The sequence below is a fragment of the Trichosurus vulpecula genome, chromosome 4 (genome assembly GCF_011100635.1).
Source record: "Trichosurus vulpecula isolate mTriVul1 chromosome 4, mTriVul1.pri, whole genome shotgun sequence".
In the NCBI taxonomy this organism is placed as follows: Eukaryota; Metazoa; Chordata; class Mammalia; order Diprotodontia; family Phalangeridae; genus Trichosurus; species Trichosurus vulpecula.
In genome coordinates this window covers 436,811,792-436,836,114 of record NC_050576.1, presented here as the reverse complement: position 1 = coordinate 436,836,114, position 24,323 = coordinate 436,811,792, and positions in this window count along the sequence as shown.

The window sequence follows — 24,323 nt, the reverse complement described above, 5'->3', positions numbered from 1 at the left end:
TCTTGGAAGTGAGCACAAAAGGATGATAACAACAGCAGTTCTATCTTACAGGTTTCCTTTTCTTTCTTCCTTGCTTCTTTCCTTCCTCCCTTCCTCCCTCCCTCTCTCTTTCTCTCTCTCTCTTTCTTTCTTTCATACAATTGTTTAGTAAATATCAACAAAAGACTCAAGTTTTTGTTCTTGCTACTAGAGCATATGAGAAATCTATGCAGTATTCAGATTTGGATCTCCCATTAGGTATAGCTATTATATCTTTGGAACTCCTATTTAGATTTGGTTAATACAAATCACTCAAACTTTTTATTGTAGCAATAGGATAATAATTTACATTAAAAAATAAAGACTATATACTCTCAAGAAAATATCTAAGGTGAAATTGCCCTAACTGCAGTAAGCACAAGCTTTGTCCCTAAGCCTGGGCCTACAGCAGGCCTACCTCATGAGTGTCTATTCACCAGAATGTTGGTGAAAGACAAGGACAGAGCCAAATGCTTACCACAGATGGCCAGCAGCATAGTATATACTACATTGTTTTCAGTTACCCCTTCTTCTCATGTAAGAGATTGTTGTGAACTTGGACACCCAACAGTTCTACTGATTCTATTGAAAAAACACAACAACTAAAAAACATAATCCTTGTGGAGTCCCTGCCATGGCATGGGGACAATATTTTTGCCTGGAAGAGTTTATTTTCTCATTTATGTGGTTCTGAAAGGGAAAGAGGGAGTAAAAGCACCATCAGTGTTGTTCTGAAAAATTGTTCTCTCCCTAGTGCTCCTAGTTAGAGCCTTTCTGCACGAGGAGCATAGCCACGCAACAATGAGTATTACTAATTACTGCACCTTGAACAAAGGGCTATGGCAGAGAATACTTGTTGAGGGGGAGGGAGTTAGCTTGGGGCATGACAGCTGTCTTCTAGAGCTGTTGTGATAGGGAATATGGATTAGAGTCATTCTGTTTGGCTCTAGAGGGCAGAACAAGAATCTCTGTATAAAAGTCAGAGAGAAACAGATTCAGGCTCAACCCAAAGAGAAAACTTCCTAATAATTAGAGTTAACCCAAAATATTATGGGTTGCCTTGGAAGGCCATAGGCTACTGTTCACTGTCACTTTCCAATAAGATTCTTGATGACCACTTAGTGAAAATGCTTCATAAGCCATCTAGGCTTTGTACGAGCTAGCTGCTAGACAGACTGTAAGGTGGCATCTGTCTCTGGTATGCTAAGAATCATTCTAAATTTTGTCTTAAAACAAAGATAAAATTCGATATGGCTTTTTGTGTGTGTTGGGTGGTGAGGTGCCATGGCTGTTTACTTACAGCATTAGCAGAAAAAAAAAAAACCCAGCAATTCTCAGCTGCTGAAAAATCATCCAGTGCCTATTTCTTTAAATAGTGCGTGCCCTAATCCTCACCATTTAAATGATTATGTACAGATCATTAACTACTTGACAGTAATGCTAGAGAACAGAACAGCTTCAAGCAGCACTAACAAGTGCTGTTGCCTTTTGCGATCAATCAGAAATGGGACTGAAGCCTGCCAGGGCACATAAAGGAAGGAAATTGGAAAAGCTGCCTAAATTGATTAAAACTGAATTCCAATGTAATCAGCACATATTGATTAAATGTCTACTAAATCATGTTTGGCAAATGAGCTTGTCCCCTAAACCAATGTTGTCCTTGGCTGCCTTGTCTCTCTGCTTGTCAAGAATATCAGAGTTTACTGACTTAAGTGTTTCTGGTCTATTTTGGCCTCCTAGTTGTGGTGATTGTTTTATATGAGTCAAACTTCTCTAAAGGAATGATGCTGCTGGGATGGAGGATCTACTTTGATCCACTTTCCTATTTTTTTCCAGAGTCTGTACCTTGTTTAACCAGATGAGCTTGGAGCTGTTGTGATTGTATGAAGAGAATTCAGTGGCATGAGAATTGGCTAGCGGATACCCGGAACTTATTGTCCTGTAAACATCTTAAACTCACCGTGTCCAAAACAGAACTCACTACCTTTATCTTCAAATCACTTTTCTTCTGAATGGTCCCTATTATTTTCCCAACCACTCAAAAGAAACTCCCAACCTCTGGGTCAACCTGGATTTCTCATTTGCAGTGGCCTCATAGATCCAATCTGTTGACGTCTTCTCTAGTATATATCCCCTTCACCTCACTACTGTAACCATGACTCTGATGTAGGTGTTCATTACTTTACTAATATTCCATTATAATAACCTGTTAGTTCTTCTTCCTCAAGTCTCTCTTTACTATAGTCCATTTGCCACACAGCCATCAGAAGTGGTCTTCCTAAAATATACGTTGGACTATGTCGCTCCACTACTCAAAAAATTCCTGTGGCTATCCATTGTTTTTCAGCATCAAATACAAAATCTTCCACCTCACTGTTAAAGACCCTCACAGTATAGGCCTTTGGTAACTTTTCAGTCTTGCATCTCAGTGTTCATTCAAAACCCAGTGACATCTATCTATTTTCTGTTCCTCCAGAGGAAGCTACATCTTCTATCTCTTTGCTATTTCACTGGCTATCACCCATGCCTGAAATGCTCTAAATCTCAACTCTGCTGACTAATTTCTTGGGCCTCCTTTAAGATTCATATCAAATATAACTTTCTGCAGGGTGCTTTTCCCCAGCTCCTCTTCCTTCAACTTGTGGCTTTCTCCTGAGATGACGGCCCAGTTAGACTGTATATGTCTTGTTTTTACGTAGTTATTTGCATGCTGTCTCCTATTTAGAATATGATTTTCTTGCATGTAGGGATGTTTTTGTTGTTGTTTACTTTTCTTTGCAACTCCTGCACTTAGCAAAGTACTTGGCACATAGTAAGCACTTAATAAATCCTCATTGATGATTAGAGTTTACTAGATTGCATTGGGGAAACTGTCAAGAATTTTCAATCATCTCAAACTTTCCCCTCTTATGCCTGATATGCTTCTAGTGATACTATTGCTGTGACATAAAATAGCACAGTCTTCCAAGATTTCAAATTGTAGGTGGCCCAAAGATCAATGGACAGACATATAGCATGTATAAATAGGCTACAACCTATCTCAAAAGAACAATTGGAAGCTAAAAGTGCCAAACAAACCCTAGAATTGCAAACTCGTAGAACAGCAGAAGTCATTCAGTCTAACTGAATCCTGAAAAATAATTCCTTTTACAATATCTATGTTTATTTATTCTCATCTTGAAAAAAAATTCCTTTATACCTTGCTCATGGACACATATGTTTAATCATAAGGAGATGGGAAAAGAATACAGTGAGATAAAGAATATCCAACTTGTGATTCATTGTATCCCTGATAAAGACCAAAAGGAATTCCCGTAGCACATTGAGCAGATTTGCTACGAAGACTAATTAGTGGGGCAGCTGGGTGGTACAGTGAGTAGAACACCAGCCCTGGAGTCAGGAAGACCTGAGTTCAAATCTGACCTCAGACACTTGGCACAATTACTAGCTGTGTGACCTCGGGCAAGTCACTTTGCCCCAGTTGCCCTGCCTTCCCACCTCCCAAAAAAATAAATGATTAATTAGAAGAAATGAAGAGGCAATACACAAGATGAGAAGATGCCATAGATTGTAATCTTTATTGATGGAGGGAAGAATCACTTTAAAGAATGGAAACATAAGCTGGAATCCCCAAAACTGTCATTCTTTCTGTAGAGAATATAGACAGAATTCTTGAACCCTGATCTCATACTAGGGAACTTCCATAAAAGGATTAGTTTTCATTTGTTGGGAGAATGCTAGGCGATGTTATGATTACAATGGACTATCAAGTTACCATATATCTGTTTGAAATGGGGGAGGTGCTATGTCACTCCTTTCCCATTAAGCTGGATGGAATAGTTCTCTCCAAAGTAGGTATTAGCATGAGTCACGTGCCTGGATGACACAAGAATTCAATCACAATTGTTCCTCATCCCCAACTAGTAACATTCCTAACATTCAGTCATATGTTGTGCTTTCTCCCTAACTTTACAATTATATATTCACCTCTACGTAACTACTGGCTTCTTTATGGTGGAGACAAAATTTGGTTTAATAGAAATGTTTAGGAAAAGGAAAAGTGGATTATATTATGGCACATTTTAAATAGACATACATTGGGGAAGAAATTTAGAAAGAGAATTAACCCTTTCTTGGGACTTCCCTTAGCCTGAGTCCTCTGCTTTGAGGTACTCGTAGAGCTGATGCCTCTCTTCAGTATCCCAGGAGCCTAATGGAAAGCCATTCTTACTCTAATCTCCCAAGTGAACATCGTTCTAATTAGTTTAATATGGTCAACCTTCCTTGGCCTATCTGAAAGCAATTCTAAGGCAACATCACCGAAGTGAAAAGGTACTTTTCTTCACTTACTCTAAGGCAATAATATTAATTGGGTGTCTTGACACTTACCTTTGAAGGACTGAGTTGACTGAGTCAGTCATCCCAATCTTACAAATATGATACCATACATCTGCTTGGAGTTCAATTAGCATGCAATCCTTGTCTTCTATTAACCCAAGAAAAGGAAGGTTTTCTTTAGTTATATCTAAAAGGAACTTTATAATGGACCATACTGATATATTTTTTCAAGTATAACATTAGTTTAATGCTGAACAGTGAATTTAACCACCAAATAAACGTTTTAGATCAGTTTATTTAATTTGCCTCACTGTTACAATGAGAATAATCATTTAGTGATCACACCATTGAAATAATCCACTGCAGAGAGACAATATTAGGATTAGTAGTATTCAAAACTATCATTTCACATAGAAACATGGAAACTGACATCTGGTGTGAGGGCTGAAGGAAACTCTTGGCCCAAACAATCTCTCTGATTCTTCTGGTAGTAAATTCAACAAGCTTTTATTAAATTCCAACTAAGTGCCAAGTGACTTATTAGGTTCTGCAAATGGAAAAAATGAGAGAGAGAGAGAGAGAGAGAGACAGAGAGAGAGACAGAGAGACAGAGACAGAGACAGAGAGACAGACAGACAGACACAGACAGAGAGACATAAACATACAGAAGGACAGACACAGACACGAGGAGGAGGAGGAGGAGGAGGAGAGGAAGGAACAGTCCCTGTCCACAAGGAGCTTATGTATATGAGCTCAACATGTAACACATCAAAGTAATACATCATATAACCCTAAGTAAGAATTTTAAAAATTGATTTCAGAGGATGCTGGCAATTTCTGGTATATTAGAAAAATATCCTGGTGACAAGTTCAACTAGGTTCAATAGAAATAATTAAGGACCTACTATACGCAATGTACACTGCTAGGCCTTGTATGTACAAAAGCAGCAAAGAAATAATTTTGTCCTCATGGAGTTGAATAGCTTAGTTGTACATAGACAAAGTAATTTCAAGATGTAGAGACTGGTGACAATGTTGTGGGGGATAAGGGATGCCTAGAATCATGAATGAGTTCCTGAAGGTGTGCCACATGAACCTTGTGCTTCTTGCCCTACTATTTAAGGACCTTTCTCTAATGGTTATTCCGTTTCCTTTATATTTTTCCTTCATCCCTTGAGGATGCCTTCCTCACATCTATGTACAAACATGCCTGGGTCTTCTCAGTCCTTAGCCACATAACCAATGAACTTTTCATCTCATTTCTTTTTTTCTCAATAGTATTTTTAAAAGGAAATCTACCCTCCCTAACTGTACTCTTCCCTCACTCTCCATTTAGCCTCTTAATCACAAGGATTTTTTTCCAGTCCTCATCTTTGTTTACCTTTCTGTGTGTTTTTTTTTTTAACTTAGCTTGCTAAGGGGATGAGACATATTCCCCAGAGTATGGAGACAGAGAACCTAGGAAACAGATGCCAGCTTGCTGTGGGGTAGGGCCGGGCAAGAAGAAGTTTGAAACTTGAATGTTGTCTGGTAGCTTTTTGGGGGTTATGGGGGAAAGGACAGAGATGCCTTGGATAGTGATGTCATCATTTTATAGAATCACCCCAACCAGACTGCCATTGGTGATTTGTGTCCCCATCTATTACAATCCAATTTTGTCTAGGTATTAAAAAGTAAAGTAGCCAAGTAGCTACCCTGCAAGATTTAATCCTAGATCTTCTTCTTTTACCCAAGTATTCTTCCTAATAGATGCAGTATAACCTAAGTTGTAGACGGCTCGTCTTGGAGCCACGTAGAGCAGAGGCTAAATCCCGTCTCCAACACATGAAGGATGTGTTATCCTGGGCAAGGTCATTGAACCTCTCAGTTCCCCTTGGCATTTTGCTTTGACTACAAGTTTCAGAAAAAGTTGTTACTTGTATTGGTGTGGGGAGTTTCCTTACCTCATGGATCTCTATTCCAATTTCTATTCCTGTTCTTCCTAACTAGATGGGAATCTAGTGTGAGCCTTATTAGCTACTTAAAAATTCCGGATTCTGGAGCAAAGACGCTATGGCTTCACACTAGGTATGCATCTAAGCAACACCAGTTAAGACATATGTGGTTTATGCTCCAGGGATCATGATTCTATTCCATCAAAGGAGCAAATCTTCCTAGAGAAGGCTCCAAAGGGCTCTTACTGGGCTTCTAGTCCAACTGCCCTCACTTTACAAATGAGACAACTAAAGTCCAAAGAGAAGTTTTCTGAAGGAAGGGACAGAAACTGCACCTATGAAAAGTAAGGAGAAGTTCCAAGTGAGAAAAATCCCAATTGCCTAGAGCACTGAGGGTAAGTGACTTAGTCAGGATCACACAACTAATATGAGTTTGGGGCCAGCTTTTGATTTACTATGGCAAGCTTACTCTACAGGAATACAAAATCCTACCAAACTCATTATATGTTGCACAAAATCAATTTGATAAAGTTCTGCTCTTTTAATTTACCATTTGTAATTGCTGGAACTTTTTTTTTTCTTGTGAAGAATACAATCCAATCAACTTAATTAGAATTCTAATTTAGGCTCTCAGTAATTTTGCCAAAATGTTTGAAATTTCTTTCCGAATTCCTTCGACTTTTTTTTTCAATTAAATGCTCATTTATGAGCAGAAAAATGATGTAACTGTATTTTTTTCTTCTAATGCCTCTTACTAATTGATTTCCTTAACTTAAATGTAACTTTTTGAAATCTAAGAGTTTAAACTTCTGTCTTTATTTGTGTCTCCTCTTGGAATCCCAAAAAAGCAAAAAGACCTCTTCCCTTAAGAATCTTACAATATCATGGGAGAAACACCATCTGAAGAAATAGGTATAAGCAAGACATGTCAAAAGTAGATGGAAGCGCCTAGTTAATGGGGCAGGGGATGAACAGGCTTCCTACAGAGCAGAGAATTTAAGAACAATACTAAAGGAAGCCATCACCATAGCAGCTAGAGTTGTGGAAGGAAAAGGTTCCAAGCATAGACAATGTGAAGGTTTGGAGAAGGGCAATGGACCGTCATCTGTTAGGAATGGCAAATAGCCCAGTGTGCCTGTACTATAGGCTATATGGATGGAGTATAATTCAGAAAGAGTGGAAAAGGAAGAAGGTGCCTGCTTGAAGAGATAAATGTCAAAAATTGTAGTTGTTTCTGGGTTTAAAAAAGAGAGCATTGGAATTTATTGAGAAAGGGGAGAAGTGTATGACCTACGCTTTCAGAAAATGTTTTTGATGGCTGATAATAGGGGAGAGAAACAAGAATGAATTGATAAATGAATGACTGAAAAAGGGATTTACTAAGCACTTGCTATGTGTTAGGCAAGACATCATACTAAACACTGTACTTATAAATGCAAGAAAGCAAGAAAGTGCCTGACCTAAAGGAAAAACCTTCTAATTGGGGAAGACAACATGTAAATGGCAGCTAGAAATTGGCAGTGAGGTTTGGAGAGATCTAGACAACGACATGGGATTTGGGTTCTACTCACCTCTGAGAGCATAGTACACCAGAATGCAATGTCCAGGTTCCAGTGTGAGAGGGGATAAGAAGGTTGGCCCAAAGCAGACAACATGGTTTGGAAATCACCAGGAAGACATAGCACAAAGTGCAAGGAGAAGCATGTTTAACTGGCAAGACTCCTGGTGGGAGATGATGAGGCCCCAAACTAGTTTCATTACTAAGAAAGTAGACAGAAGGGGATGCATATGGCAGATGTAAGGCAAAAATAACAAGTTGTGTCAAGTGCTTAATTATTTGGGTTGAGAGGGAAAATTTGAGGGTGATACCAAGGTTGCAAATCCTGCATGAATGGAAGGATAGAAATGGACTTGGCAGTCATAGAAGAGCAGATATTTTTTTGCGGGACAGAGAGGAGAATGATGCATTTATTTCTTGGAAAGATTGAGTTTGACAAGCCTATGGCACATCTAGTTTGAGATGTCTAATAGTCAGTAGGTGGTATGGGAGAGAAGCTCAGAAAATAGACTAGGGCTAAACAAATAGTCCTGGGATTCATCTGCATAAAGGTGATAATTGAAGAGCCAATGGCATCATTAAGAAAGTTTTAGTAAAAAAAGAAATGAAAGGCTAGGACAGAGCCTTCAGGGATACCCATGGTTAGTCAACATGATGTGAATGCAGAACCAGCCAAGGTGACTGAGGATCAGAGAAATGATGGAGGAGAACTGAGAAAATGCACTGTCCCCAAAACCTGCAGTGTCAAATGGTGCAGAAAGGTTGAGAAGGATGAAGATTGGTAAAAACCTATTTGATTTTCCTCCTGCAATTCTAGGGCTGTGATCTTGACCTTGAGACCATTTGCACATTACATGTTTCTCCATTACCCTGGAAATCTTTTTTAAACAAGAGTATTCCAGAGCAGTGGAAAGACTATAACTATGGACATTCTTTCTGGGGTCAAGCTTGACATATGTCTCTGTGCTCATGTGAATGCCCCATAATTCTGAAACATTCCCCTCCTAATGTCTTTAATTGTTCATTCTTGAAGCCAGCTAGCCTTTGTAGCAGTTTTGTGATTGACCAATCCATCATAGCTGGCTGCCATAATGAATACAGTTTCATTTGGTAGAGGAGGACAGAAGAGGCTGAAGAAATGGGATGGTTTCCAATAGAGAAGTAACATTGAAAATGAGCACTTTCCCTTCAGCATTGTTCTTCTTGGTCTGAGGAGCTTAATTCATGTAGCTTCCTCAATTCTTTCATTTTATGAGTTGGGTTTTACTTTTGGTCCCCTCCACACACAAATATGCTTCTCTCTGAAGACTTGTCTTCCACACTCCATTGCTTCTGTGAAGTCCCACTTCTGTAAGTGTTCCTCAGTCCTGCTCTGTAGACTTGTTCACCTTCACGTGTAGCCTTCACTACTTCTTGGATGTCATAGCTCTCTGCTTTACAACGAGGCTGTGTAGAGTTGCAGAACATGGAGCTTCCTAGGCTTGGCCTATTCATTCTCCTGGTAACTGATTAAACACTGAATACATTTCTGTATGCAATGCTGATAATCAGAGCTACTGTCTTTTCTTCTGTCATTCATTTCTTATTTTCAGAATAAATGTCTTATCTGACTCTATTAGGATGGATCTGAGAGAATTTTGTGCGGTGATATCTTCTCAACTTTATGTTGTCTTCTAGACTGGTGTTGCTTTGAAACTGTGTTGTGGTGAGTTGATGTTCTGACTGAGCTGGTGAAGATAGGAGTCCCAAGTCATGAACCAAATGGTTCTTCCCATCAGGGGAGCAAATGGAATGAATGAATGAAAAAGCATTAATTAACTGACTACATGCCAGGCTCTGCACTATGAAACATTTCCTGCCATCAAGGAACACAAAGCTATCAAAGCTATCTTCCCAAAGTCTGACTACACTACCCATTCTACCCCTGCCTTCAGTGGCTCCCTATTACTTCCAGGATGAAATATAAAATGTTCAATTTGGCTCATGGTCCCTTCCTCCATTTCCATCCCTCTTATACCGTAGACTCCTCCACATACTCCAAGATCCAGTGACGCTGGCCTCCTACCTTCTCCTTGTATTCTTCATTTCCCAACTAGGAATGTTATGATTCTCATTGACTGCCCCTCATGGCTTTAACTCTTTCCCTCCTTATCTCTTCTAATCAGACATCTCCATAGAACAAGTGTTCTTTTCTTCTGCTCAATCTGCTTCATTCAAGTGTGTCATTCTTGCGCAGACTCGATGATACTCTGGACTCCAATGTAGGGAAGGAAATGAACCATTTGTGTTTCTAACCCCCAGTGATATGGTTGGGAATGGGAAATGCTTTTAAAACCCTGTGCCCACAATCTGGAGACCTCTTTAACCAAATTGCTATTCAGGTAACTAGGAGTTTCAGTCAGTACAAGAGTTTTGGGCCCTGTTTGAAAGAGTTGACAAATCAACTGAGTGTAGCTCGGATTAATTCAATGAATCATTTCCTTTTCACACAGTAATGCACTTAATGGAACCCTCACTCCTTTGTATAATCTGTGTATAATCCTTCACTGGGAGTCATGAATTTGGGAAAATGCTGAGGAACCTGTGGAGACTTTAAATAGGGACAGTGTAGGTTGTTGTCGGAATTTTAACTTTCAGGTCACTGGGAGAATTTAAAGGAGCAGGGAAAGTCAGATTGAAAAGAAAATTAGTAGAAAACATTTCCAAAATCGTTCTGAGTCGTCCCCTAGAATCAATGGTTCTCAGTATTGAGGCCAACTGTCTTTTGATTGCATCCTATTGGACCCATCTCCATCGTGTTTGTACACAATAGATTGCATATCATCCCCCTATTAGACGGAGCTTCTTGTGATCAGGGAAGGGGTTTTTGGTTTATTGGTTTTCTTTTGTTTCTTTTCTTGTGTCACTACCTCATACTACAGGTCCTGTCACATTAAAGCTTTATGACTGACTGACTGACTAAGGAGTCTAATCTATACCCGAAGAAGAATCCCATGCCCTCCCTATCATACCCAACAGGTAGCCACCCAGCCTTTGACTAAATACCTCAAACCAAGGGGAGATCCACGACATTTTAGGCAATCTATTCCACATTGGGACAACTCTAGCTTCAGAAAGTTTGTTCTTTACCAAGCTGAAATCCACCTCTTTGAAGGTAGATTTCTAAAACATTGCTCCTAGATTTGTCCTTTGGAGCAAAGAAGAACAAGGAAAATCTCTCTTCCATCTGAAACAATTTCAAATGATTGATGATGGCTATCATGCCATCCCAACCCTCCTACCCTGCCCACTCATCACACAAAACAAACACACACACACACACACACACACACACACAAATGCGCGCGCACGCGCGCACACACACACAAACCCATGTACAGGTACACAGAGTAAAGAAGACGTGCACGTATGTATGCATACTTTATCTTCAAGCTAAATATTTCTAGTCCCTTTAACCAAGGCTGATAGCTGAAATTTTATCTCTTCTTGATCCTAGTGACCCTCCTCTGTACATTCTTTATCTTTCCAGAGTCCTTCCTAAAACATCCTGGCCAGAACTGGCCACAATACTCTTGCTGTGGCCTTAACTGAGTCTGGCACAATGAAATGAACACTTTTCTAGTTCTGGACCCTGGACATAGCTGGAGGAAGCAGGCTGAGACTTCAGTAGCCTTCATGGCTTCCAAAGGTGTCACAATGTTGATTCCTGGAGAGCTTGTGGACCACTAACTATTCCCCCTCTCCCTACCAATGCTTTCCTCAGACCTCTGTCTGGCCATGTTTCCTATATCCTTTATTTGCAATATAGATTTTTGAAACCACTTTAAAATTTCGTACTTGACTGTATTAAATATTGCCCTATGAAAGTTGACCCAATAGTCTTACTTATCAAGACCTCTGAGTCCTCACTCTGCCCTCCAGCAAGTTACTTACATTTTCCTTTGTTTACAAAGCCTTTCATATGTAGTTTGTATAGAATTCAGTCATCATAATAACTTGTAAGGTAAGTGTTACAGATATGTTTAAGCCCATTTTATAGAAGAAAAAGCTGAAAATCAGTGAGGTGATGTTATTTGTTTATGGCCATTAACTACCTATTTTGAAAGGGTATTTTAATAAACAAATGAATTATTGTTTATGAAAATATGTGTAAATACAAAATACTTTGTAAATGCAAGGTAAGATCACTTAGCACTGAGGTCACAAAGATGAATGAGGTTAATTTTCTAACCTGAGGTCCCAGAGTGTATCAGCAGAAGAAATGCCCCTGCTATCCTGGGACATGGACTCCTAGATCTGAGCTCCACCAATGAGAAAAGTGTCATGGCCAGCTGAGGGAGGATTGGCTCTGGAGTCAGAATCCCACCTCTGCTGGTTTCAAATCCCATCGCTTCTGCTTGCTTTCTGTGTGGCCTTCATAAGTCACTGACCTTCCTGTCCTCCAGTTTCCTCCTTGATCAAATTACAGGCTTGGACAGGTTGGCCTTTGAGATTTCTTCCATCCCTAGACACAAGATCCCCTGCTACTCCTCCACTTCATCTACTGAAAGCCTTGCTCCTTGTCTTACTAAGAGTCATCTCAAAATAAGAGAGACTCCAAAGTTGAAATAGCATGAGACAAGGAGCAATTATTTTTAAGCCTCAGGGGATGGACTGAATGAAGAAATGGTAATTTCTATCTCAGATTTCTATTTCTGTAAACTCACCAAAGGGTGTGGAGAATTGGAGAATAAACACTCTCTAGGGATATGTTCTTCAAGTGTTGCATAAGATGAAAATCTGGCCTGTTATTTCTGTAATTTAATTCATTCTGCATCAACACTTTAGTATATTAATTGTGGTTGGAAAATTAAGACAGACAACACACTGAGGCTGATTCAACATGGGTGATTATGAATATATGAGATACCTTCTATTCCCAGAAGTCCTTCCCAGTGGCTCATTGAACTCTGTACTTACCCAAGATGAAATGTTTTTATGAGAAGGGGATAATTCCCAAGGGTGTTTAGGAAAATCCTGACCGTATCACAGAGAAGATCAAAGGGTTAGTTCTAACATCACGGAATTTACCTGGTCTTTCCTCAGACTCCCTCCTCCTACATTAATGATATCACATGGGAAACAGCAATTCACAGAGGACCTAGGTCTCTCCTAGGAGCTCCCTCCACTTTCCACCCACATGGAGACTTTCCTGATCTGGGTAATGATGGTAACCTAAACTTTAATGCAATGTTGCTAAGGTATAAAGCGATAATTGAGAATGAGGAGCAGAAGCAAACCACTCAAGTATATCAATGTTCTTTGGAGATTTCAAGGGTAGAATATGAACAATGGCCTTTCTTTTTGGAAGGGGAACAGATATATAATTTTGTTGTTATTGAGAATGTGAAAGAGAAAAATCCTTCTACCAGTGCAGAAGAATCCAGTATCTGCTCCATATATTTCCAGTCATCTCAAAGAGTTTCCTGAGTCAAGAGGAATGGCTGAAGGGCCATGCAGCCAGACTCTGTCAGATATAGGGCTAGAACATAAGTCTTCTTCACTCCAAGACAAATCCTCTTTCTATTATATGAGGTTACTTCTTTAATCCATAAACACATTCACAAGTAATATTTTATATGATTATAATAGACTTTAAATCTCCTTTTTGGAAAAGTTTTCCACTATGATTGTATTGATTTCACTTTTTCTTCTTAATAGTTCAGGACACTTCAGAAAGATTATAAAAAGTACTTAAGGGTATCACTGCAGACCCATTGAGAAAAGTCCCAATCTCAAACGTTATAAAATTTGGAGGGGATAGGGGGAAGAAGAGTTGACAAGAGAGAGAATAAATAATATATCTAATTAATGGTCTCTCTTTGTTGGGCCACCATTAGCAGCTCTGAACATTATATATGCGGGTGGTTGTGCAGGGTCATTTGACTAATTTAATTCTTCATGAGTTTTTGATTTCATATTTTTTCTCCTATAAGTAAAGTACCCTAAAAGATATGGAGGCCTGAAGAAGTTTTTTTTTTTCATCTTCCAACATACATTCGAGTAAAAACCAGTTCCATGACTCTGTTTTTCCTGTATTTTTCTGATGCTGTGATATTTCCATAAGATTATCTGGGACAGGCACTTTGTCCTGGCAATGAGCCAGGAATGTTAGTGAAGAGGAAAAGGAAGTGGAGAATGGGGAAAAGGTTGCATTTTGGGATTCAGGAAGTACCTTAAATGTTCCTATTCTAATCCCCAAAACAAAACAAACCCATTTTTTTTGACACCAGAGTTCTTCCCTTCAAATAAAAGAGAACAAAAAACTTGAGATGATCTTATTCTTGAAAGAAACAAAATTGAAAATGATCTAAAGAGAAAGGGAGAGCAATATGTTTGAAATTAGTAAGATAAAACAGATCAGTACCTCTGGAATTTAGTCTTGAAGGAACAGAGTTCAGGGACTAGACCATGGTCAGGCAGTTGGCATTTGTCAGTAGCTGGACTTAAATCTCTTTTCCTCTGACTTAATGGCCAGTCAGCACTTTATTACATCCCACATTTCCTACTGGCGTAAAATAGAGTGTCTAGGAAATTTAAAAAATATGTCAAGAAGGGATCTAGAGAGGTTATGTACCAGGCATGTCTGTGATCACCATGAAATTTTCAGAGAATTAGCATGGCCTGTCATGTGTTTGGTCTAGAAGATGCTTGGTGGCACTGGACAGAAATGACACAAGATGAGATGGCATTGTTGGGTAGTTATCAATGCCTGTGCACTGAGTGCCCACAGCAATGAGCTTGGCAGTCCATTATAATGATGAACCATAGCAGGAGCAGTCAAAATAAAGGTTAGCCTTAAAATCCCATTAGGAAAATATGATAGTTTCTTAGTCTAATCAGAAATTTAAACTGTGTAAAATTGACATAAGGTACTTGACAATGTGACTTTACATTATATTGTACACATCATATAACTACAAACCTAATGTAAATAAGTTTTATTATTAGAGAGTATAATTTTTGCAATTAAAGTAGAACACAGGAGTAATAGAGATGACCTCAATTATAGATGTGATACAGGAATAAAGAGAGATGAAAGCTATAGAAATTGGTCTTTGAATCACCAAATTATTAGAGTTGGAAGCCACATGAGGCCACATAGTCTAATCAGTGTTTAAAGTAGAGTCTTATTGAAAAGATACTTGACAAGTGGTTATCTACGCTTTGAGGGAAGAATTTCAGGAAAGAGAATGCTGCTTCATCCAAAGGCAGCTCATTCCAGTTTGGAACAGCTCCATTTGTTAGGAATGTTGCTCTGATTTCAAGGCTAACTTAGTCTTTTTGCAACTCTGACCCACAGCTCTTTATTCTGCCATCTGGGGAAAAACAGAACAAGGTAAAATCATCTTCCACGTGGCAATCTTCCAACTGCTCGAAGCTCTGCAGCTCCCATGATCCCCTTAGGTTTCCTCTCTTCCATTCTGTTTGCTTTAATTTCCTGTAGCTGATCAGCATGTGATTGGGACTCAAGGTAACACACTTGGTCATCCTCTATACTCCCCTCTGACAATTTTTCTCAAAATGTGATACCTACAGTTCACAAACTGGAAAATGAGAGGAATTTAGTAGAGACCTCTTACTTAGATGTTCCCAGAATCTGGTGCATATGCAGACCCTTGTGTCTGCTCAGCTGATGCAACTTCTCCATATAAAGAAGTTGGGAAACCTGATTCCAAGACAGTCATGTTGATGTATAAGGGGAATGCCTTGGAGAGACTGTGGGGCATAGGGAGATATTTTACAATTGGTTCTGGGTTGATAATGACCTAGATTGTAAGAGAATATTTTTCCCATTTTCTGTGTAGCCATAACAAGGACATTTTCGAAAGGATCTGAGTGCTTTTGCAGCCATTCCATAATTTTTGTCTTATGGAGCAGGGATTGACCTTTATGAGTGACTTTTGTGAATGGCCTTCAGGAATAACCATTAGGTGACCTTCTGGAGTAAGGCCATTGGAAGGTGAGAAGACACATGTTACAGTCATGGTACATACGGACATGTAAAACATCCACTTGTAAAAGCTTGAAATAAGGCATCTCAATGGAACAGTGATGCTAGTCACTGGTACCTAAAAGTGGCAGGGGAGCCACAGTTGTTGAGGGCTCAAGCCTGTGATGGTGGAGAAGAGACCAGGGTTCCAGTCCTGCCTTAGACATATACTGGCTATATGACCTTTAATGAGAAATATCTCCTTTCTCTATCCCGCCCAACTCTGTAAGACTCCATGTTGCAGGACAGTTGCTGATTTGTTTAGAAAATAGAGTGATGAATAGAATGCTAGGCTAAGAACTAGGGAGACTTAGATTCACATTATATCTCTTTATTTTATCTATGTTGTAACCCATGGAAAATGATCCAACCTCTCTCTGCTTTAGGAAAAAACCTAAAATTTATCAACTAAGTCACAGAGAGTAGAAGACTCAGTCTGAAGCTGCCGATTATGCCACCACTACCACCATCCAAGGATGAGATAAGAAAGGCCTGGAAGATGTCAGCTCTGTCTCTATCCAGCATGAAGGAAAGAAATAATGGAGTTCTTGTTGGTTAGTATTTATACTTGCTGTAATGCAATGAAAGTCCCTAGCATGTTGGGTGAGACCTGGGTGTGAATTTAGTAGATGACATGAATAAAAGTTGCCATGGAGCCTGTCAAGGACCTATGGCGATGTTCACCACCTTTATTCCTAAAGATACTAGACAGAAACAGAAGGCCCTCCCTGAGGAGGTCCTGCACTTCCCTTCCCTGGATTTCTTCTTGTAAAAGCTGGAAGATTCTGTGTTGGGTGAGTAGTCACGTGGAGCCTTTCCCATACAAGAGATGAACAAGATGGCCCAGAGACCTTTTCTAACTCAGGCCTTTTGTGATTCTGTGAATCCTTCTGGTACTCTTATGGTCTTATCTCTTTACACTGCACACATGCTGTAAGGAGCAGAATACAGAATTTCAGAGGAGGAAGGAGCCTTAGATTAAGCCTTATAGCCCAACTTATATTAGAAAAGAAAATAACGATATTGAGCACATCATCAACATTTGGTTATCCGTCCCTTGCTTAAAACCGGCCAATGAGGATGACCCAGTACCTTGTGAGGAAGTCTATTCCACTTTGAATTTGCTCCAAGTATTTGGAAATTTTTCCTTGAAAAATCTAATTCATCAATCAGTTGAGGCCAGATTGACCAGGTTTCAACAAAGAGAACATCTCTCTACTAACTGGGATTTTATTTGCTTCTGGGTCAGAGATTCTCAGCCCAAGGTAAGATTTCAGGGGATGTATAATTCAGAATTAGAAATAAAAATGAAAGAAAAAAATGCTTCTTTATTTCAATATCATTGATCTCCTTTAAAATTATATATATATATATATATATATATATATGTATATGTATATACAAACACACACTATATATGTGTGTATATATAGTATACATATATGAATATATGCATTTAATATGCTATCTTATTAATTTTAATACATAAACATAATAAATGTACGTATTAATTTATCATATGTATGTGTGCGTACACACACACACATATAAATCTATATGCATTTAAAAAGAAAGTGTTCACAGGTTCTACCAGACTAGCTGCTAAAGTGGTACGTGATAAAAAATGGATAAGAACCTCTGTTCTAGGGTATCCAAGTCAATTCCCCTGATGAAAGCTTGGGCAATGACTGAGCTATGAGAACATAAGCATATTTGCTCTAAAAACACATGAAGGCATAAATGGGAGTCAGCCTGGAGTCAAAGGACCCAAATTTGCAGCATTTGTAGGGAGGCCTCAAAGTCTGCACTCACTCTCCTGGAGCAAGCATTTAATCTGTGCTCATGTTTCACTCTGCTCCACATATTTCCTGTTCTCATTTTTAGGTCTGCTTCTGTGAGGATGTTGCTATGTCCTCACTCTCCATAGTTGCAAGTCTATCACAACCTAACAAATTAAATGGAAAGAGGTTTAAGATCTGCCCCTTTCAAATTAATTCCAAACACAAATAGATCAGTGATCCCTCCCAAACAGCCTCCCCCTGCCAAAAAATGTAGTAGGATTATCTTATTTCTCCCACATTACTTCAGCCTGAATTTATAAAATCCCCTACATAAGTATTCCGTGATTTCATATCATTTTTTTCAGGTTCTTTAATAAATGAAGGCCTGCAGCATAGGAAGCATTACCAAGAAGTTCCTTCAGAAATGACCTATTCTGTATTCAAAGCCAACTTGGGAAAGCATGCTGATTCTTACATCTTATTACTGGAGGGCAGATTTTTCATTTTTAGTTGCTAGTAACCTTTTTCACACAAACAAAGCTGTTGGCTTGGGGTCATGCTCCAGAAAATATGAAAAAAGCCCAACCATCAATGCAAGGTCCAGATGCCTCATATGAGCAGTAGAGTGTTTTGAGCATATCTTCAGTCCTACTTTTCATCAGCTTGAGATTGCTCAGACACTCTGAGCATCTTGAAGACCAATGTAAAGCCTATTGCCATTCAGGACTTTTTTTTCCCTTTCTAATCTTATTCAATCCTATTTTTTCCCCTTTTTGTAATGTAATGCCATTATATTAGATTAAATATCACTCAATGCCCCCAAGGAACTCTCTGATTTATAAATTTCAGATAAGGTAGCAACCCAAATTGGTAGAGGGAATTCTTCCCCATGATACTGATTTTAGGAAATTATAAAGCAATTAAGTAATTTGTGAGAATTGTTTCAAAGATGGCTACATTGTCAAATGAAAATAGCATTTTTACAAGAGAGGTGTCATCTGGTATCCTTTTGATGAGCCATTTCCTCTGTAGTCTCCTGCTCCTTCAACTTGCTCACCTCATAGAAATGGTGCTTTATAGCTGTGCCCCACAGTGAAAAAAGTACTTGGTTAAGGGACACAGGACGCAAGTATGAGTCCGAGCTCATCACTTTAGTAACTACGTGATATGGGAAAACCCAAACCCTCATTAGGCCAACTTTTCTCATCTGTAAAGGAGCTTTCTTATAGCAAGTCTTCACCACAGAAGGAAATTCTTCTTGTTGTTAAATACTATCTTTTTGCTATCATATTGAAGGGCCATGTGGAGTAGCGATGCAGACTGGAGCTCAAATACCACCTCTGATACAGCCTGCCTTTGTGAGCCTGCTCACCTCATTTCACCACTCTGTGCCCCCATGCAACAATGTCAGATTACAAATGGCAGAGAAGGTGCCAACCTGCATTGTAAGGGAGTTCTTAACTGAGAGTCTTTGCCTTTGCCAGTGAAAGCTCAGGTCTAGTCTCTAGCATCTTCACTATTATTGGCCTTATCAATACTTGCTTCAATACCATTATGTTACTGATAATAACCCTTAGGATTATTCATAGCTTCAGATGCTTCTATCTGGCTTTTAAAGACTTTCAAAGCCTAGCTCTAGGAAACCTTTCCAAGATGATTAAACCAGCCTTTTACATTTCAGACCAAATGGCTTGTTTTTCCTTAAATAACCCCTTTAAATCTCTTATCTCCCTGACTTTGAATAGGCTGTTCCCCATGGCTAAAATGCTTTCCTTGCTCAATTCCAGCTAGTTGAACCTCTGACTTCACTTCAGCCATGAGGTTTCTCCTACTCCTCCAGTTCATCTTTGCCATAATGAGTAGAAGCCATGCCACCCCAAAAGCACTTTGCATTTATCATTTTGTGTTCTGTATTTGCTCTTGTGCATACATATTTTTCATTGCACAGAATATAAGCTCCCTGAGGGTAGAGGCCATTTCATCTGTGTCTTTGAATTCCAGTGCTTAGCACAGAGGCTGGCCCATAGCAGGTACTTAAGTCTTGGCTGAATTGTATTGAATTCCCTATGAATGAACCAAAGGTCTGAAGATGCTCCATGACTCAGTGAAAGTAGGAGTTTCTAGAGCTGGTTGTATAGCTTTCATCATTCCACTGTAATTATGTCTAACTCCACCTGAAGGAGAAAGGTGAGTAACATCACTTGAGTCTTTTCGCCATCAACACCTTTTATCTTTGAATTGAAGTCATGGAAAAGGGAGCTAGTTCTCTTGGAAATGATGGTCTGGGTGTTGTATCTCTAGAGGCATTTTCACTGCTTACCCTCAGAGCCTGAGTTGTCAACAGCTCAGATGTTTCTGGAAGGGGCTAGGGCTTCAACTGCCAGAGTCCTCTGGCCTCCACCAGGATGATCTGGCATTCCGGTACTCTGTCTTCCATCCAGGCAAGAATCCTTCCTTCCTCCCACCAATAAAGTCCTGGGCTCCATATCCCCAAATCAGGAGACTCTGCAATGTTTCCACTAAATATGCTCCCCCCCTTTTCTTCCAAAGGTATTGCATTATCTTTGTGAAATTGAATATTGATTCCTCCACTTGGATAATTTTATAGCATCAACCTCACTTGTAGAGCTTTGGCCTCTGTTTAAAGACACGGGAACTGAGTCTGCTAATACATTTCATGCAAAGTGATTCATTCTAGTGTATTGTGCTTTAAAGTTCAATGGAAGCCCCTTGGGACAGGATGCTGGGACAGAGAAGGTGCATTCTTCTTTTGAAGTGATCTCTTGGGAAATGATTCTGGGTGATATTAATACCATACCATTACCAAGCAGAATTAACAATAAATGGTCTTTTTACTACATCCAAGGGTAAATAAATGTTTTATCTCCACAGGCCACATAGGTCCTACATTCCAGATGCAAAGTCCCCTGCTATCTCTACTTATAAAAGCTGGACTTGACTTAACATTCATTTAGGGAGGGTGGGATGAGGAGCCTTTGGGTAGGGGCTTCCAAGCCTTATCTTGAATGAGACCTCTTCTATCCCACAGGAGATTATTTTCCTCTGTGCTCTAAGTTTGTACTCAGAGCTTAATTGGTTCAGTTCCAGATGTGGTAGAAAACACCCTGGTCATGACCCTCTGGCTAGGACAAGCTCTATTAATGGAGCTGCCAGGATCCCATTAATAGAGATGTGGACTTCAGGTTCCGTGTCATTTTACCAATCAGCTTCTCAGAGCTAAAGGGCAAACCAGGCTCTGTAAAGAACTTCTGACATGATCTCAAAAAAGCTCTGCCTTTTGAAGAAACCCACATGCCTTTGGGAACCTACAGCTCAGCTTGTGCCTCATTCTCTATTCTCATCTGGGTTTCCAGGGACATCACTGAGCACACATGCTCTTTACCCCTAGCTCCCAGACTACAAACTTTGCTCTCTGCTGTGTAACTTCCAGTTGTGATGCTCAGCTTAGTGACTACCAAGTTGGACCATTTTAGCACCATATGTGAAATGAGCACAGTTGATCTGGTCTGAGGATGACATTTTGTAAGTGAGTCACTCAGTACCTCCTTCTAAAGGCTTGCTCAAACCTCCTTCCACCACCACTTTCTCTAGAGTTCAAGATTCTTTGGTGAGAAACATCACAGATACTAATGAACTACCTCTATAGTCTTAACTCAATTGTTGGTTGGCTCAATGTTATAGAACCATTTAGTTCCTTTATCTTTTTTTATTCTTTGTTAGATGGAATAGTTTCCTAGGTAGATGAGGAAGAACACTATATTAAAAAATGAAGGTGCTATAAATACAAAAGGCATTTATTTGTATTAAATACAAATATGTATTTAATAGTGTCAGACAAATAAATGGCAAATCCAATGGATATTTTATGAATGATATGGGAAAAATAAATCTGCATAAGCTTTAGCATCCCTTCTAGGAGCCATCAACAGTACCCAAGAGTAAGAAATGGATATTGGTGAACAACCGAGAGGTGATGGCATGTTCTGCTCCATCTACTTCATGAATTTTGAAATTCCTTTTTAGGGTTTTTTATCATCCCATTTTCACCTTTGCTTAATGATGCCCATCCCAATTCTTTAACTTATCTTAACCACCATTCTTTGTAACTCTCAGTTCTTTCCCAGGCCCAAATCCCTTCTCTGGCAAACCAATTCAACTCTACAATTTCCTCTATTCTAATTTTATGTGCTGTCAAAACCCAAACTGGAATCATATCCAACATTCGCTCCCTTTTCTTCTATGGGTATGCTGAGTAATTTTATTATGTTCAACCCATTATTCTAGATTTTTGGGATCTTATGGTATCACAGAATATCACAGATCATGGAGGAGAAAAAAGTAGAAGAATGTAAAAGAATGAAAAGCAAGGAAGTGATTGGGTTATGAAGAGCCTTAAGAGGATTTCATGTTGGATCTTTTAGGTAATAAAATGCTATTAAATGTGGGAGTAAGAATGATGGTCAGACCTTTAGAATCATTACTTCATTGCTTTGAAAGATGAACAGATGATGGCATGGAGTAGGGAGAATGTTTAGGCAGGGAGACCAACCATCAGGTTATTGCAATAGTCTAGGCATGAGGTGTTAAGAGCTCCACCAGAATGGTGGCATGGAGATATCAGAGGAGAGCAAGGGGTTTATAGGAAACATGTTATGAAGGGAGAAAGGACAGGATGTGGAAACAGCTGGCCTATGAGAAGTGAGGAGGAAAAATGGCACAAATCTCTCAAGTCCTGTTTTTGCTGAAGCCATGTTAGCTCTTCATAATCATGTTTCTCTTTTTTAATACTTCCCGTATCTTTAACAACCAATTCTACAACATCCGCAGGAACAAAATTCAAATTTTCTGGCCTTTAGCTTGAAGACTCTTATGTTTCCTTTCTTTGAAAATTGTAGTAATATTGGACTTTCTCAATATACAGATTCCCCCTCATTCTTGATTTGCTTTCAGCTCTTACTGACAAAGGTTTAGCAAGCACATTTACCAATTTGCTCAGGTACTGAGGGTCTACTTTGTCTAGGAAGGATCCCTTGAAGCCATCGAAGGCAGCTAGGGGCTTTCTTATTCTTTCCTTGCTGACCTTGGATATTAAGTTGCTATTAGTCATTTTTATTCTGCCATCATTAATATGAAGGTCATTCTCCTTTAGAGAGAAAAGAACAACCAAAGCAGAACTGAGGAGCTCTGTCTCCTCTGTCATTTGTCATCATCCTCATGCATCCACTTCCAGCAGGAAGACAGTTGGAAGAAAGCTCTTACAGCCCTATTCCCAGCTGTACTCCTCTGGCTTAACTTCCTATTCCCCTGTCTTCTCTTCTTCAGGTTAAACATCTCCCACCATTGACACCCTTGGCTGTTGTACAGTCTTCCTCCTCTGCCTGAAATGCACACTCTCTCTTCACTATCATCTCACTAAATTGCTGGTTTACTTTAAGGCACCACTTCCTATAGGAAAACTTTTTAGATCCTCCTCACTGCTAGAACCTTCCCACCAAAAAATAGTTTGTTTGTTTACCTACATTTATTAACTTTGTACTTAGATTTCTGTGCATATGTTTGTTTGTTTGTTTGTTTGTTTTTTCCTGCTGGTGTATAAGCTCCTTAAGGGCAGGATTTTTTTTTCCTGCATGTCCTTAATCTTCATACACAAAAAAGGTCCATCTTTCCAATGCTAATCTTCTTCTGTGGTCATGCTATGGTACTGAGATATGAAAGACAAGAGCATCAGAACAACTAACAATAAGGATCTCTTAGAGGGCAATATAGACTCAGTGTGAGGTAGATGAGGTCTGATGGTAGCAAATTGTTAACTCAAGTCCTGCAATGGGATTCTGAAGTAATAGGCATCTTCAAAGAGGGTAATATGCTAGGGAGAGGAGATAGGTTAGTCACATGGCAAGAGTGAGGCATGAAATGTGGACAACTGGAATGCTCCAGGACTATTGTCAGGATTGTGGGAAAAAGCCAGAAAGGTCTCCAGAATGTTGGGTGGCTCCCCTGTGTTGAACTTTTGTAAGGAATTGGATGAGGGTCAAATAAGCATAGTTGAGCTAAAATCAGTATCACTGGAGGGAGCTCCGAAATATGGAACACAGAACCACTGAAGTATCCCCAGCATATACCAGTGTGTCTGGCAGATAGAAGACATGGAGTACATACTTATTGTTTCAACTCTAAAATTATGTGATTCACTTCACCACTGAGACTCATCTGTTCCCTCTCATGGTTGGATTATTCCTCTGATTTTAAGAGACTTCAAATTTCTGGCAAATTTCAGAGGTCATTCTCTCTTAAATCCCTTTCCGTTGTGGCAAAGGACAGAAGCTGAGTTAATGCAAGGTCATGCACATAAAAGCAAGTGCCACCGTGATCTCTTCAATATTCTATTTCTAATTTATTTCCTTTTCAAATACCTTCTCTTCCATAGATTTTAAAGCATTTGCCAGCTTGATTCCATTCACTCTCTTCTCTATGACAGAATATTTTTCATAAATATATAAAATATCTATCTATAATCTTGCATAGTCCATTAGGGGATAATCAAATCTACCCTCCTTTATGGGGACCTTGTCTTCCTAGATGTTTTATGCACTCCTGTCAAGACCATTCAGATGTCCCCTTTGATGATGACATCTTATGTC